The sequence below is a fragment of the Aythya marila genome (genome assembly GCF_965140915.1).
Source record: "Aythya marila genome assembly, chromosome: 5".
NCBI classification, from domain to species: domain Eukaryota; kingdom Metazoa; phylum Chordata; class Aves; order Anseriformes; family Anatidae; genus Aythya; species Aythya marila.
This window is the reverse complement of record NC_139046.1, coordinates 60982966-60996609: the sequence shown is the minus strand read 5'-3', so window position 1 is coordinate 60996609 and position 13644 is coordinate 60982966.

The following is a 13644-nucleotide window of genomic DNA, read 5'->3' as shown; positions in this document are numbered from 1 at the left end:
TGTGAAATTTTACATATATTTAGTATTTAAAGCACTTAAATTTTCAGTGTAGATTGGGAACTTATTTCATATTCTATTTTTTAAAAGGGTGTTTAATAGTACCAGTTTGAAACTTTTCCCAGCTTAGACTTTCCTTTGGCAGCTCAGTTTTCTAGTGTTGGATGACATGGTCTCTCCACATCATCTCTTTGTGGGCTGAGCTGCTACTTACTGATGTGGTTTGCTTTTTTGGCTGGTATTAGCTTTGTTTTCTGTTATTTTTTGATAATTATCTCTTTCATTTGTTTGTTTGGTACGTGAGGGGAAAAAAAAAACGTGGAGTGATCATAATAAAACTTTGGAAGTAAATGTTCAGAATACAAGCCTGAAGACTGTCTTTAAGCTCTGTGATAATTTTCTCGGTGTTTTTTGTTTGCTTGTTTTGCTTTGTTTTGCTTTGTTTCTACATAAGAAATGGTGTTAACAGGAAAATATTGGAAATTGTAACCATTTCTTAATTTGTAGATTGTAGTCACATTGTCTGATGATGCATTTTTATTTTTTCTCTATATCCTTATAGGATATTAAGGATTTTTTTTTTTTTATAAGAAAAACAAAACAAAACACAAATTTATAATAAAATCCAAGAGCAGATATTTCCCACAGCAGGCTTGTTGCCTAGTACAGTATTACACATTCTTAAAAAAAAATAAAAGATAAAAATTAAAAAATGCTGCCGGGTGCATTGTACCATTGAGAACAAGCAGTGGCACAGACAGAAAAATTGCGCAAAGAACTAAACTTTGGTGGCTGAACTGTTTGGTCTTATTTATTTATTTACAGAAAGAATTATTTTTAAAGCTCTCAAAAAAAAAAAAAAAAAAAAAAAAAAAGTTGAGAAGTATAAAATTCTTAGTTTGTGGTCTACATAACATCCTATTGTTGCCAAAAGTTTGCCTGTCTGTAAGGAAATGGCCAGGATGCAATCAGTGTAGAGACTATGAAAGGTTAAAAAGGCAGTTTGAATCCGGATGAATGAAGTATATGAGTTGAAGAAATAATAGAAAAATACCAAAATCAGGAGAACAAAAAGCCCAAGGCTGCATGGAAAATAACCAAGATGTAAAAAGAAGTTGTCGTTGAGGTAAATGTGGTTCAGCAACGTTAGAGAAAGTTAAGCATATATCAATTAAAAAATTAACCTGACATCACACTTGGGCATTTGGGTCCCAGTCAGTATAGTATTAAAAATGATAGAATTTAGATAGTATTAGGTGAGGTGGTCCAATATGTATGGTTCTGAATATTATTATGACACAATATTATTAAAATTTGGAAAAGCATATTAATTCTGCTTTTTTTTTTTTTTTAAAGTTCAGAAAGTAATAAATGGATTCAAATTGTTTTATGCACGCATTAATTGTAAGGATGGAATCATTATTGTTTAAAGTTGATTTGTGTGGGGAAAAGGTGAATTATGATTTATTGGTTTGTGTAAGGAGTCTGGGAAAGAATATCCTTGTCAAATTCATAGCTGATTGAAATGGAACATTAAGCAATAGCATAAATAAATCTGTTTTATGATCTAGTCTGAATATTTTTGCTACAGAGGTTTATTTGGACTATGTGTGCTAAGCACATCTGAACACAAAACCTTCTGTCTATGAATTCAGGTATGTAAGTTGTGTTTATGAAACAGCAGACCTAATCATAAGGTAATAATATTGCTGAAGGTAGTAGTATTGAACTTTAAGGTAGTGATTGCCCAAGATCTGGGGGGTTTATAGTTCATTCAGTATTTTTATAAATAATTTATCATAAAGAATGAAGCACTTTCAGCAATCCAATAGAAAGGGATACCGCAACTCTGCTCAGCATTCAGAAAACGGAAACTCTATGGGTGGGACAGGAAGCAAACAACTTCAGATGCTACTCCACATCGAGGTATTTGTTATTTTTTTCTTCTGGCATTACTTGCCCAAAATGGGCCACAGTTCCAAAGTTTAGTAACACTGTTGTATGGTGTCAAGATGTAGAGTTCAAATCTTTGCAGTTAATTTGGTTTTGTGTAAGCATGTATAGCACAGAATATACAGCCTCCAAGTATATGCGCTGAATTTGAAAGCCTGACTGCTTTCATTATAGCTTCATTAAAGCCTATTTGCTGATTGCAATTCCTGCAAAAGGCTCAAAATCAATGTTGTTATGCATTTAAGATATACATTCTCCTATGCACTTGTCCTTCTATATATGAAGATTTCCATGTAAACAAAAATCGGAAATGTGTGAACATTTTAAAGTGTAATCTTGTTTTTTTATAAAAGTAATACAAAAGATAAAAATTAAAGAGTTGCAAAACTAAAAATCTTAGTTGACTAAATTTAGTTCAGGTTAATCTTCTATTTTCTGCTCATTTAAGAAGCTTCATCTCAAACTGTCCATAATCCATTACTGATTGTGACCTTTCATCACTGAAACTGTCCTGTTTTGACATACTGATCTTCTGAAAATACAAATCTATTCTAGCTCTGCTTTATCTGTATTTTAGAGATTTAGAATAGATTTTTCATGTAACACTGTGCCTGGGACAAAATCTCATGTATGTTGGATGAAAATTGGAAGTGTGGAAAGTGGAAAATCTTTTGCAACGGAAGATGTCGCTGTGTGAGTTGCTTCTAGGGAGCCAGGTGTAGAAGTGGAAGAGGGGAAGGTGGGGAAGGATGATATCTTCAGATAGTGCAGGAAAAGAGCATGGGAATAAGGAATGGTGACCAGAAATGAAGGAATAAATGAATATTTATTTATTTATTTATTTATTTTTCAAAATTAGCTATGAGTCAAGATGCTCTGTTCAAATAAGAATTGGTAACAACTCATTCTGGGGCTTGGGTAATTGTTGAAGTCTGACTTCTATGACTAAATTAGTCATAATAATTTTCTTTTTCTATGACTAAAATAGTGTTGTAAAGCCTAAACATTAAAGAAAATGACCACTGGAAAAAAGGGAATGTAGGCAGATATCTAAAAGTAAAACAAGAACAACTCCAAAAGAAAAAAAAATCATGTTTCTTCACAAAATTGAGCAATTGGGGATTGAACAATTTGGGGATTGAAGTTACAGACTTTTTTTTTTTTTTTTTTAATTTTATTTTCTATTCACAAAGAAATCCATCCATAATGAATAACACTGATTTAACAAAATGAGCAGAGTGAATAAAACTTAGAGTTGTCTATTTTACATTACAAAACTTTATTTTTTTCTGGTTTGGAACAAAGCCAAATTAAACATTTAATATTTCAGAACTTTTCATTGTATGATGATATCATCTAGAAAAAAAGCTGCATTTTTTTTTCAAAATAATTTTTTCCCCTCTGTATTTTTTCAGTTGTGCCCAACTTTTATTATGCCTACCATATTTTATGGCATATAGCACGAATAAAAATATTAAATTAATTACTACATACATGTATATTTAGATTTCATTTAAGGACAGCTGTTTTTCATTTAATGGTATAGAAACATCTTGCTATTTAGATTCTTTTATCTTGTGTTGCATTAGAAAAGTTTGACACTAATTAATATATATGGGTGCAAAGTTTTCAAGATAACTGAAAAAAGTTTTACATGATAGCATATGCTTAACTATTTCAGACTAAAACTTTCTAAACATTGAAAATGAAATTTTATTAAATATAAACTAATAAAATACGCTTCCCTTGGGAAAATCGCTAAAATGTATGGGAATGTAAGTACATGTCAACATCTGTAAGAATGTTATCAGGGTAAAAAGTTTCAGTTGGCATCAGTGGAATTTCCTGGCTGACATTTTCCACGCATAGTTAGGTCAGAAGTGACTTATATTTGGATGCTTATAGTATCAATGGATGTTCACTTTGGAATATTCTCTATGCAGAAAAATGTTTAAAATGTTCCCATAAACTAAGAAGCTAAGAAAAATGGTAGCTTACAGCTCAGTGGAAAAGCTATGGTTCTGGCACAGCCCTCAGTAAAATACCATTTTTACATTACTCACTGAAGTGCTTACTGCAGCTAAGTTCCAGTTTTAAAAGGTACCATCATTTCAACCTCTGTGTAGATAGCAAAAAGCTAATCACATCAGTTAAAAGTATTGCAGAATTAATATCTGGCTACACAAATCTTAAGTATCTTGACACCATAAGTTTAATGTTTTCCATAATCAATCCAGCAGCTTAGATTATTTACCTTATGACTCCCACAAGGAAAAGAAAGCTGAAATACCTGTACCATAATATTTTTCATAACTGATTAATGTTTGCCTTGGGAATTACATGATGTTGAGTGTATTTATTTTTTGCTACTCCTAATGCTAGGTAGAACTTTCCATAAAAGATAAATGTACTTTTGGTCCCTTAAGCAATACAGAAGGAGTAACTAATATGTGTATGTTACAATAGTGTATAGTCATCCAGATGTATGCCATGTTTTCTGTTTTCCAAATGAGTTTTCAGAGTCAATTGAGTTAACAGGAGAGCTAATATTTCAAGAAGAGTTTAAACAAACTGGTTTGTTAATTTTTCCCTGGGGAGCTAAAGCGGGAAATAGGGAAATGGCTAATAAGAGCAACCTAGAGCTAGTGATACTGTGTTGATAGAAGGAACTGAATTAACTTAAATGTGTCACATCGATTTAAGATGTCTGTGATGTATTGTAAAATGTATTCTTACCCTGCATGTACCACTGGAAAATAAACCAGGCATTTAGTAGTATTACAATAATGTAGTATTGTAAGACTGGTAAAAACCTAGCCAAGTCAAGCTTATCTTTACTATCTTGTGTGTATTTGCTTTAAGATAAAAAGACTTGAAAACATAAAATAATTTGTAGGAAATAGATAAAGTACAAAAATAGACCTATAGAACCTGCAGCATTTTCCAATGATCCTTTGTGCACCTATTTCTGAATGGGGTCTGTCTTTGAAAAGAGGACCCAGGAGAGCACCTTTTCCCTGGTGGTTTTGTCCCCTCTGGAGAGAAAAGAACAAACACATGGGCAGGGAAAGATCCCCATCTGCTTTACTTCTTCCCTGAGAAGAAGTAAAGTATCCTATAGAGCTGCTTTGTACTGCATGTTGGATGCAGCCACCAAAAAACATACTCCATGTTGCTTCCAAACCCATGAATCAACCCTAATGTACTCTGGCAATGTGCCCAAGGGTGTCCAAAATATGTATGGTTGTTACTCAGCACAAGTAAGGTTAATGGGCTTAGGCTTGTGACAAAATGCAGCTAAAAAATGTGGAAAAAATATTCCATAGTGCTACTTTTCTTCCAGTTTAGTTTATTAAAGGGTTAACCTGATCTTCCACTTATTTGTAGATATTATTGTTGTCTATATGCATACTAACTGTATGAGTAAAATGTTACCAAACTGTGATGAAACCCCTTATTTCTGATGTATTTTGCATTACATTAAAAATAGGGAACGAAAGCTAAGTAGCTACGTTGACCTTCACCTCTTTCTGTGCTTGACAATTTTTAAAACTTTGTTTTTAATAGCCATGCTGTCTGTGACTTATTTACTATTTTTGTAATAGTCCTTTGTAGTCCTTTGGCAATGAGGGCTGTGCTCATTTAGAGAAGCATACAGCAAATCTATTAGTTGCTTGCCAGCTACTTTACTTTTGTAATCAAATCATTGGTGTTATTTACCTACTGGGGAGAAGAACTAGCCAGTAACCTATCTTGAGTCATCTGATGTGCCAGAATGAATACAGAAATTGTAGAAATGATGGCCAAACCTGTATGGAAGGGTCTACAGCAGACATGAGAATTGCAGCATCTATCTTTCAAAAGTAACATCAGGTACTGTTTATGCTAAGCAAGAAGGCAAGAGAGCTTAAGGGAGTCATTGTCAGGCACTCCAAAATACTGTGTGATTTGGGTGTCCTGCAAATGACATATATTTTTAGACAATAGCATCCAAGAGTCTACTACACTATTTCTTTCAGCCTCTTAGGAGTAAAGGCTGTAGAGCTAGTAGAGCCGTAGTAGTAGAGCTAACATGGGGAAACCTGCTGCCACAGTTGTACTGTCTGGCCTATGGTGATCAGCAGAGATAGAGTTTTAAATGCTGAATACTCCTTTCTTTAAAGTTGCAAATGGGTTAATTGGCTTATCTAGTCAAAAGGCTGTTGTTCCCCATTTGGTCATTGCCATATTTACATTTCTGCTCAAGAAATCTTTCAGATCAGACTGTTTATTTTAAATTCCATGACCATTCATAAGTGTTACAATACTTATGTTTATTAAGGCATCAGAGAAAGCAAAGTAAGCATTGTTTCACTTAATGCAAGTGGAGAGTACCCAAGGGGAAAATTATTATGTTCTGTGGACACAGAAAGGTGAAGTCACATGTTTCAGCAAAGACAGAAAAGTCTGTAAGTCAAGACTGAGTATGATAGAAAAAGTGGTATTTTCATGAAACAGATATTTTAAATAAACTGTCATTTTTCCTCTTCTCTACTTTTGTTTTATATGTATTATTCCTTTGACGTGCACTTTAAATTCTACTGAACATAGTACTTGCCTAATGCTGCCATCTGCCACAGGGCTAAAGATCCTTAAAATCAGATTATGTTTTATTGGTCTGAATATGGTATATCAGAAAAAAAAGGATAGTGTATTTCTCAAGTCTTCTAAAAAGTGTATCTCTTCTCACTCCTCATTACTCCAGTGTCTCTTCTTCTTTAGCTTTTCTTGTGCTTACATCAACCCAAGAACCTCAAATATGGAAAGCAAACCAAACATGCCTTCCACCCTGGAATTAAGCATTATATTTGTCAAAAGCATTCTGCTGTGTTTTATCCTTTTTCCCAACTGTAATTTGATCTTACCCATTGAGACTGCAGGCATTTTGCACAGAGTCTCTTTGCTTCTCTCTGTTAGTAGCATTTAACATTTGGGATGACCATTTAGTCAGCTGTAGCCCTTAGGCACTGCCATAGTAAGTAAAATTAGAATAGGGAATAAATCTCTTCCCACTTAGTTTTTGTCACCAGTTTAGCTGGAGTAACATATTGCAATAGTTGTGCTGCTATTAATTCACTTGTACTTTTCTTTGTCTCATTGGAATTTTGGTGAAATTAACTGGAAAAAACACCAGAATCCTTCTTTTTGTCCATTATTTGGACCTGCTTGCATCTTGTCTGCTATTCTGAGTCTGCTGTAGACAGGACAGGAATTTTATTTTAATGGTGCATTTTATAGATTTTTTTCAAGGTATTTGCTGGACATTGGAAAGTATCTTTTCCATATGAGCCTAATAATACACAAGTAGTCAAAATATGAAGTTCACTGATACTTGAATTTGTCTGATAATTTTAGTACTTCAGGGAATTTCTTAACAAAACTTTTGGAAGTAGGTTTGAAACAAATATTTTTCCTATTTTAATATATTCAAGGCCCTTAGGAAAAATTTACATCAGCCAATGGTATGAGCTTCTCTGTATAGCCTGTAAAAAAAAGGAAAGAAAAAAAAAAAAAAAAAACAACAAAAAAAGAACAACAAAAACCTATCCCTTGCAGGAGCTAGGCTCTTTTACATCTCACCACCTGGCTTACAAGGTTATATATCTTTCAGCTGAATCATTTATGACAAGAGATGCTGTTAAAGTTTCTTTGGCAGATTGTTTAGATGTAGTTGCCAATGAAAATACACTAATAAGTTAGCTATTGCAGCTGCGCTTTGATGTACCCAAGGCAGTTTATTTTTTACTATTATTCACAAAATTTGGCAATTCATATTGTTACTGCTGTTTGTGCTTTTGTGCTGGGCTCTTCAGGTTTGACTGACTCCTGAGTTAGCTTTAGTTTCCTTTTGTTTTAGGGACAGACTTTTGTTGAGCATGATGAGGTGCTGTTTATTATGTGATGCTAAGTGATGGGCTCATCAGACGTCAAGGTATGGCAGTGCAGGAGTCCCAGAGCGACAGCAGGACTTTGCAAGCTTGACTTACGCTACCCAGATATGGCTCTCCAAACAGACTTATGCCTTGGATTTTCTTCTGTAATTCTAACAGTTTGCATTTCTGTTTTGCCCAAATGAAGAAGGTGATAGTGCTTTATGTATGTGTGGTGAAGAGCAGGGGTTAAGAGTATCCATTATGTCATATTTTAGCGACAGTCAACATGATCTCTCTGCCAGTCAGTGTAATGTTTCTGATACATAATGAACTACTTTAGTTGAGTTATTGAAATGCCACTTACCTTTTGTTGTTGTTGTTGTTTGTTGCTGTTGTTTGTTTTTCTTTATTTGTGATTAAGTACTGCATTGAATGTCCTGCTATAGAATGTAGAGAAGCCATAAAGTGAAAAGTTGGCACTGCACTTCATCATTGCACTTCATGAATGTTTGAGAGAACTTTTGTGTTGTCTGTTGGAATGAATAATTATTGATCTGCACTGATCACCCATATCTGGTGACACATTTGAATAAACATAACAAAAGCAGAAAAATATGAGAAATATATGTCAGCTTTATTTATCTGCAGATGCAAAAACATTTCGGTGAAGCTTTTAAATACCTGCATTTAAAACTTCCCTGAGAAAGGATGTACTGCTTTTTCATAATCATTTGACTAGAAAAATGCAAGACACCCTTTACATAACAGTCTTGGAAAACTGTTTCTTGGTGTTTGTCATACTTCTGTCTGGCAGGGTTGTTTCCTACAAGGTGTATTGCTATACCCTGTCCCGTTTAATTCCTCCACCTTGATTTGTGCTGGAAAATATGTTACAGCACTGACTTACCTAGAATAGCAGGACAAAATGCAAACAGTGAGCTCTGCTAGCTCAATTTCTAGTACTTGGTATGGGATGATATTTTATGATCAACTGCTTCTTGCCCAGTGTAATCATTTTTTTACTATCCTTATTTTCCTATAACACTCCTTTCTCCTAGCTTCTCTGATGAATCTGCTTCTTGTCTCACTTGCTGAGACAAAAAAGAAATTGTGGAAGTAAAGAAAAAGAAAAGATTGCTAGAATCATACAACCATCATAGAAACAGAAGTGGCTTATTCATGTTTACAAGAACCTCCCCATACTTTAATGCTATAAGAGGTTAAATTTTAGGTCTCATAAATGCAAAAAAAAAAAAGCACAAATTGCAAAAAGAGTAAGTAGAAACACTGTAGAAGTTTATGATATAGGTAAAATGTCCTTCTAAAGACCCGATACTAGCTTTTTGAGTAATTCTGTTTCAGAAGGATGTAGTTTTTACTGCAAAAATCAGCCTTTCGTCTTAGATGTGTTTTACTTTCCTAGTTAGGCTAAAAGAAATGTTTATTATAAAATTCAAAGCCCTACAAATATTTAATTTTAATTATCTACTGAAAAAGCAGGTTAAGTGCAAGCAAATATTTGCAAAGATTCACAAGTCTCTCTGTTTCTGGTCCCATTTGTGATGAAGCAGTGCAACATTTACATCTTGTTACCAAATGAAATCACTGATGCAGTAAAATGCCTAACTGCAGAAGTTCAGGGGACAAGTCATGTCATACTGGTTAGACTCATGTCAGGTTGAAGTAAGGCACACTGTTTGACTCCTGGCAAACAGTACCAAGCTCTGGAGATCATTGCATGTTGCAGGGTACGTGATTTCACCTCCCCGGGATGAGTCACTGCTAACAGTTACCATTTCCTCAAGTGCAGCATTCTTACAGTACCTATGAACAATTCTTCTTAGGATTTTACTAGTTAAAAGTTCCAGGAATACCTCTAATATTTCATAAAGCTGGTTTCAAAGGTTAGTAAATAAAACTGCAAAGTTTTCTTTATCAGGATGTGCTTTTTAGCTGATTTTTTTTTTTTGTTTGTTTTTCAATGTATTTTCTTTATGTTATGCTGAATGGTATCGTTTTTCTTTTAAAGAATTCTGAGTACAATATTTGATAGTTTTATCATATTAATTTCAAGGAGAATACTAAAATAGGATAGGACAAAGCACAAATGTTCTCTTCTGCCTCAGAAATAAAAGTAATAAAGGTCTAAGGGCACTCTACTAATATTCTGATAACAAAGATTGAAGTCTTATTAATATTGGCTTCATCTGTGGTTATACAGCATTTGACACAATTATCTTGACAAATTACTATTAAATGGAACAGTGTTCTGTACAGATGTTTCTATGCCAGCCTGTCTATTAGCCTAGCTATTTATACATTCTGCTGTGCATCTTTGTGATGGATTTCAAAAGAGCTAAATTGAATATTTTTGTCTAACTACAGTAGGTTCTAGGAAATGTTATCCCATGGCTACTTGTCCTCAGTGTGTGACAGATGATACAAATCACCACAGTATGCCCTCCATTAGCTTGAAACATTTGCCCTGATGTCCTCCGGAAAGACTTGGTGCATCAGAAAATTAATGTGTAAAGATTGTACCTGTTGCAAAGTTTTTTTCTTCACTTAGAAGTCTTTATAGGTCAAAAGAAAATAGATTTAAATGCTCCCTACTCAACTATAGTACTTAAAGTACTACATAGTCAACCCCTGGTGGTTGCCTTTTACACCCTCCTGAGTGCCTTTCTTAAATTGATCTAATACTGACTGTCCTTGAAAATTTTTCATGTTATTGTAGTTGGGAGTAGCAGATTGCAATCATTGCTGGTATTTTGTGGTAAAACTACCTGCAAAAAATGTTCATAAAATAGTGTTTTTATAGGAAATATAATAAGGTTGAGCATGGTTTTCCGCCCAAGTTCACAAGGTATTATTGCTGAATGCAATTTTTTGATAAGACACATAAGAGAATAGGCAAATATCTAAAAATAAGTTCAAAGAAGTAAAGAATCAGAAGAAAGTATGAAATATTAATTGAGATTTTTGCACAAATGGAATGAAAAATAATCAGCTTAGAGCATCCCAAATAAATACTCAAAACTGTTTGCAAAGAGATAATTTGTCATAAAAAAAATAGACAGATGATACAATTTTTTTTTTTTTTTTTCTAAGACACGGTGCACTAAATCATCTAATTACTTGAAGTAGCTGCAGCACAGCACATTTGAACATTATTTTCCTCCATCTTCTTTTTTCCAAAGGTATAAAATCTGCTTTATGTACTCATATATATTCTGTTGTCTTGTTTATATGCTTCAAACAAAGATCATAGTTCCTTTGTGTTAGGTTTTATTCAGACATGAAATACAAATGTAGTGTCTCCAAAGACCCTGCAATTCTATTTCATAAGAAGAAGAAGAGTAAAATAAAATTTTGGAGATAAATAGATAATTTTTAGGAGTCATACTGGGGACTCTGGAAGAAATATAGGAACTGCAAAAAAGATAAACTAAAAGCAAACAGTAAGCCGTTAATCTCATATGCAAATACTTAAGATGATCATTTTAATAGAGAAGCCACCTAAAAAAAGACCTAGTTTGTTTCAGCATACTGTTACTCACCATCCAGTATATTAAATAGACTGAAAATTGCACTGTACATGTAAACAAACAAACAAAAACCTGGCCCTAGAGTAGCTGGGCCATTGTTGACTATCTTAAAGATGAATCTCAGGAAAAGAACAGAAGAGATTTGAAGAAACACTGTTCCAACTGAAGGAAAAAATAAATAAATTGCAGATTGGTTTTCAGGGTCCCAAGCTGAGATCTCCTGCTGCCAGAATTCATGTTTTCCACTTGTAAACTGATCAAATTTGGGCTGTAAGTGAATAAAAACTCACATATAATCCCATGATTATATTTGAAAGAGAATAGCTTCACTTTAATGGGAATTAGCTGATGTAGCTGGGAGAAAACATCCTCATCAGTATTTCATATTTAAAACTTGGAGAGGGTACTCTGTCTCAACGTAAGAGATAATGCTCTTTATTTTCTTATTCTGTTTTGTTGTTGTTTTGTTTTGTTTTGTGATATTCAGATTTTGATTAGCTTTGTATATGCTCATTTGTACATACATACATTTATGTCAAATTTCATCAGAAAAGCAGAGCAAGAACTCCATCTTAAGTTGGCTTTGTTAAGAAATAGAGTATTTAAGTTCTGAATCCTTAATTATCCTTAACCCTGTTTTCTTAGGCAGTACATATTTATGAATTGATGACAGTCAATTTGTCTCTCAACAAAGAGCCAAAACTCCTTTTCTTAGGACTGACGTCAAGAGAGAATGCAGGTCACTGTGTACAGTAAGTCCAGTGTGGACTTGGTCATTCATTCCTAACTGGTCCTCGCTGCCTAAGGTCAGGTTCCCTGGCAGTGCAGGGTAGACTAAAAGATTATTTCCATCCTTTCTTTATCAGCTTTTAAAACACTTCCATTAACAGACCACTTCAGACAAATTCCTCTAGCCTCAAATTAAAGTAACTCCTTGCCCAAATCCCAGATAGCCTTTACCAGTCTCATTGCAGAACTGTCATTCCTTATTGCTGCCATTTCTCCCTAGACAAAAAAGATGAAGCAAAATTAGTTCTTCCTTACCCCTGTCACCCAACTCAGAGGAGAAATTGAGAAGAAAAACCCATTGGGGCAAAAGAGACTTTTTAAGCAGGGCCAAGAAGTATGTCGGCTGAAAAAGGATCTGGGAGTTTTTCCATGGTGCATATGCCTGTGTACAAGTGCAGTATGTTTGTTTAAAGCACAAAGATAATTTTTAACAGTCCTAAAAGAAAAAGTTATCCCATATTTGTCTATAGCAGTTGTCTATGCTAAACAGTAATATACTGTACAGCCATAATTTGGCTCTTCAGTACTGTATCAAAAAGTCTCCATAATTGCTACAATATGCACTTTGCACAATTTCAATGTGTTGCATTTTTGCCATTTATTCTTAAACTAATCCCCTTTAAATGTTCCCTTTCTGCTGATGTGAACTGAAGAATTCTTTAGTTAACACCATTAGCTTTTCATGGTATCTAAATCTCTTCTGCCATGAGCATCAATACTACACTGCTGCTGTCTCCAAGCAGTTCTGCATCAGTGCTTTTAGATGGAACATGACAGATACAGTAATGTTCCCCACGTAAATTGCTCTCTACATATAGGCAACAAGCAAAATAACATGGAACATTCATTGCCCTGTGACTGCAAAAATTACAACTGTATTCATTGTATGCTGGTTCAAATGCCCAAGCCAATCATAATATACAGCAGTCTTAGTGAATTTTAAAAGCCACGTTCTAAGTAACAATGCACTATCTTGCTCCCACGGGGTTCCTGGAAAAAGGACTGTGGTTAGAGACAAACTTCTTCCTTTTTTTTTTTTTTTTCTTTTTTTTCTTCTTTCCTAACAGCATGGAATCAAAAGCTATCTAAATAACTTTGGTTTACAAACTGTTCTACCCATTGCTCCATTGCTATAATGCACAATAAATATACTAACTTAACCATTCTTAATTTTATGCATATATCCAAATCTAGATAAACAAATGTAATTGAATGAAAAACATAAACTTATTGCAGACCAAATGTTACATTCTTTGTAGTGTTGTAGTTATTCACTCCAGCTTTCTGGTTTATAATTCCAGTTTAAACTGATAACGTTGTTACTCGCTATTTAAACTACATCCTTTCCTTGTTGAAATAAATAGTAATTTTGGTATATATGTCAATGACAATACAATTCTAACCTTCCCCCTCCCCTTAAGTACACACTTTTTTTTGTTGTTTTG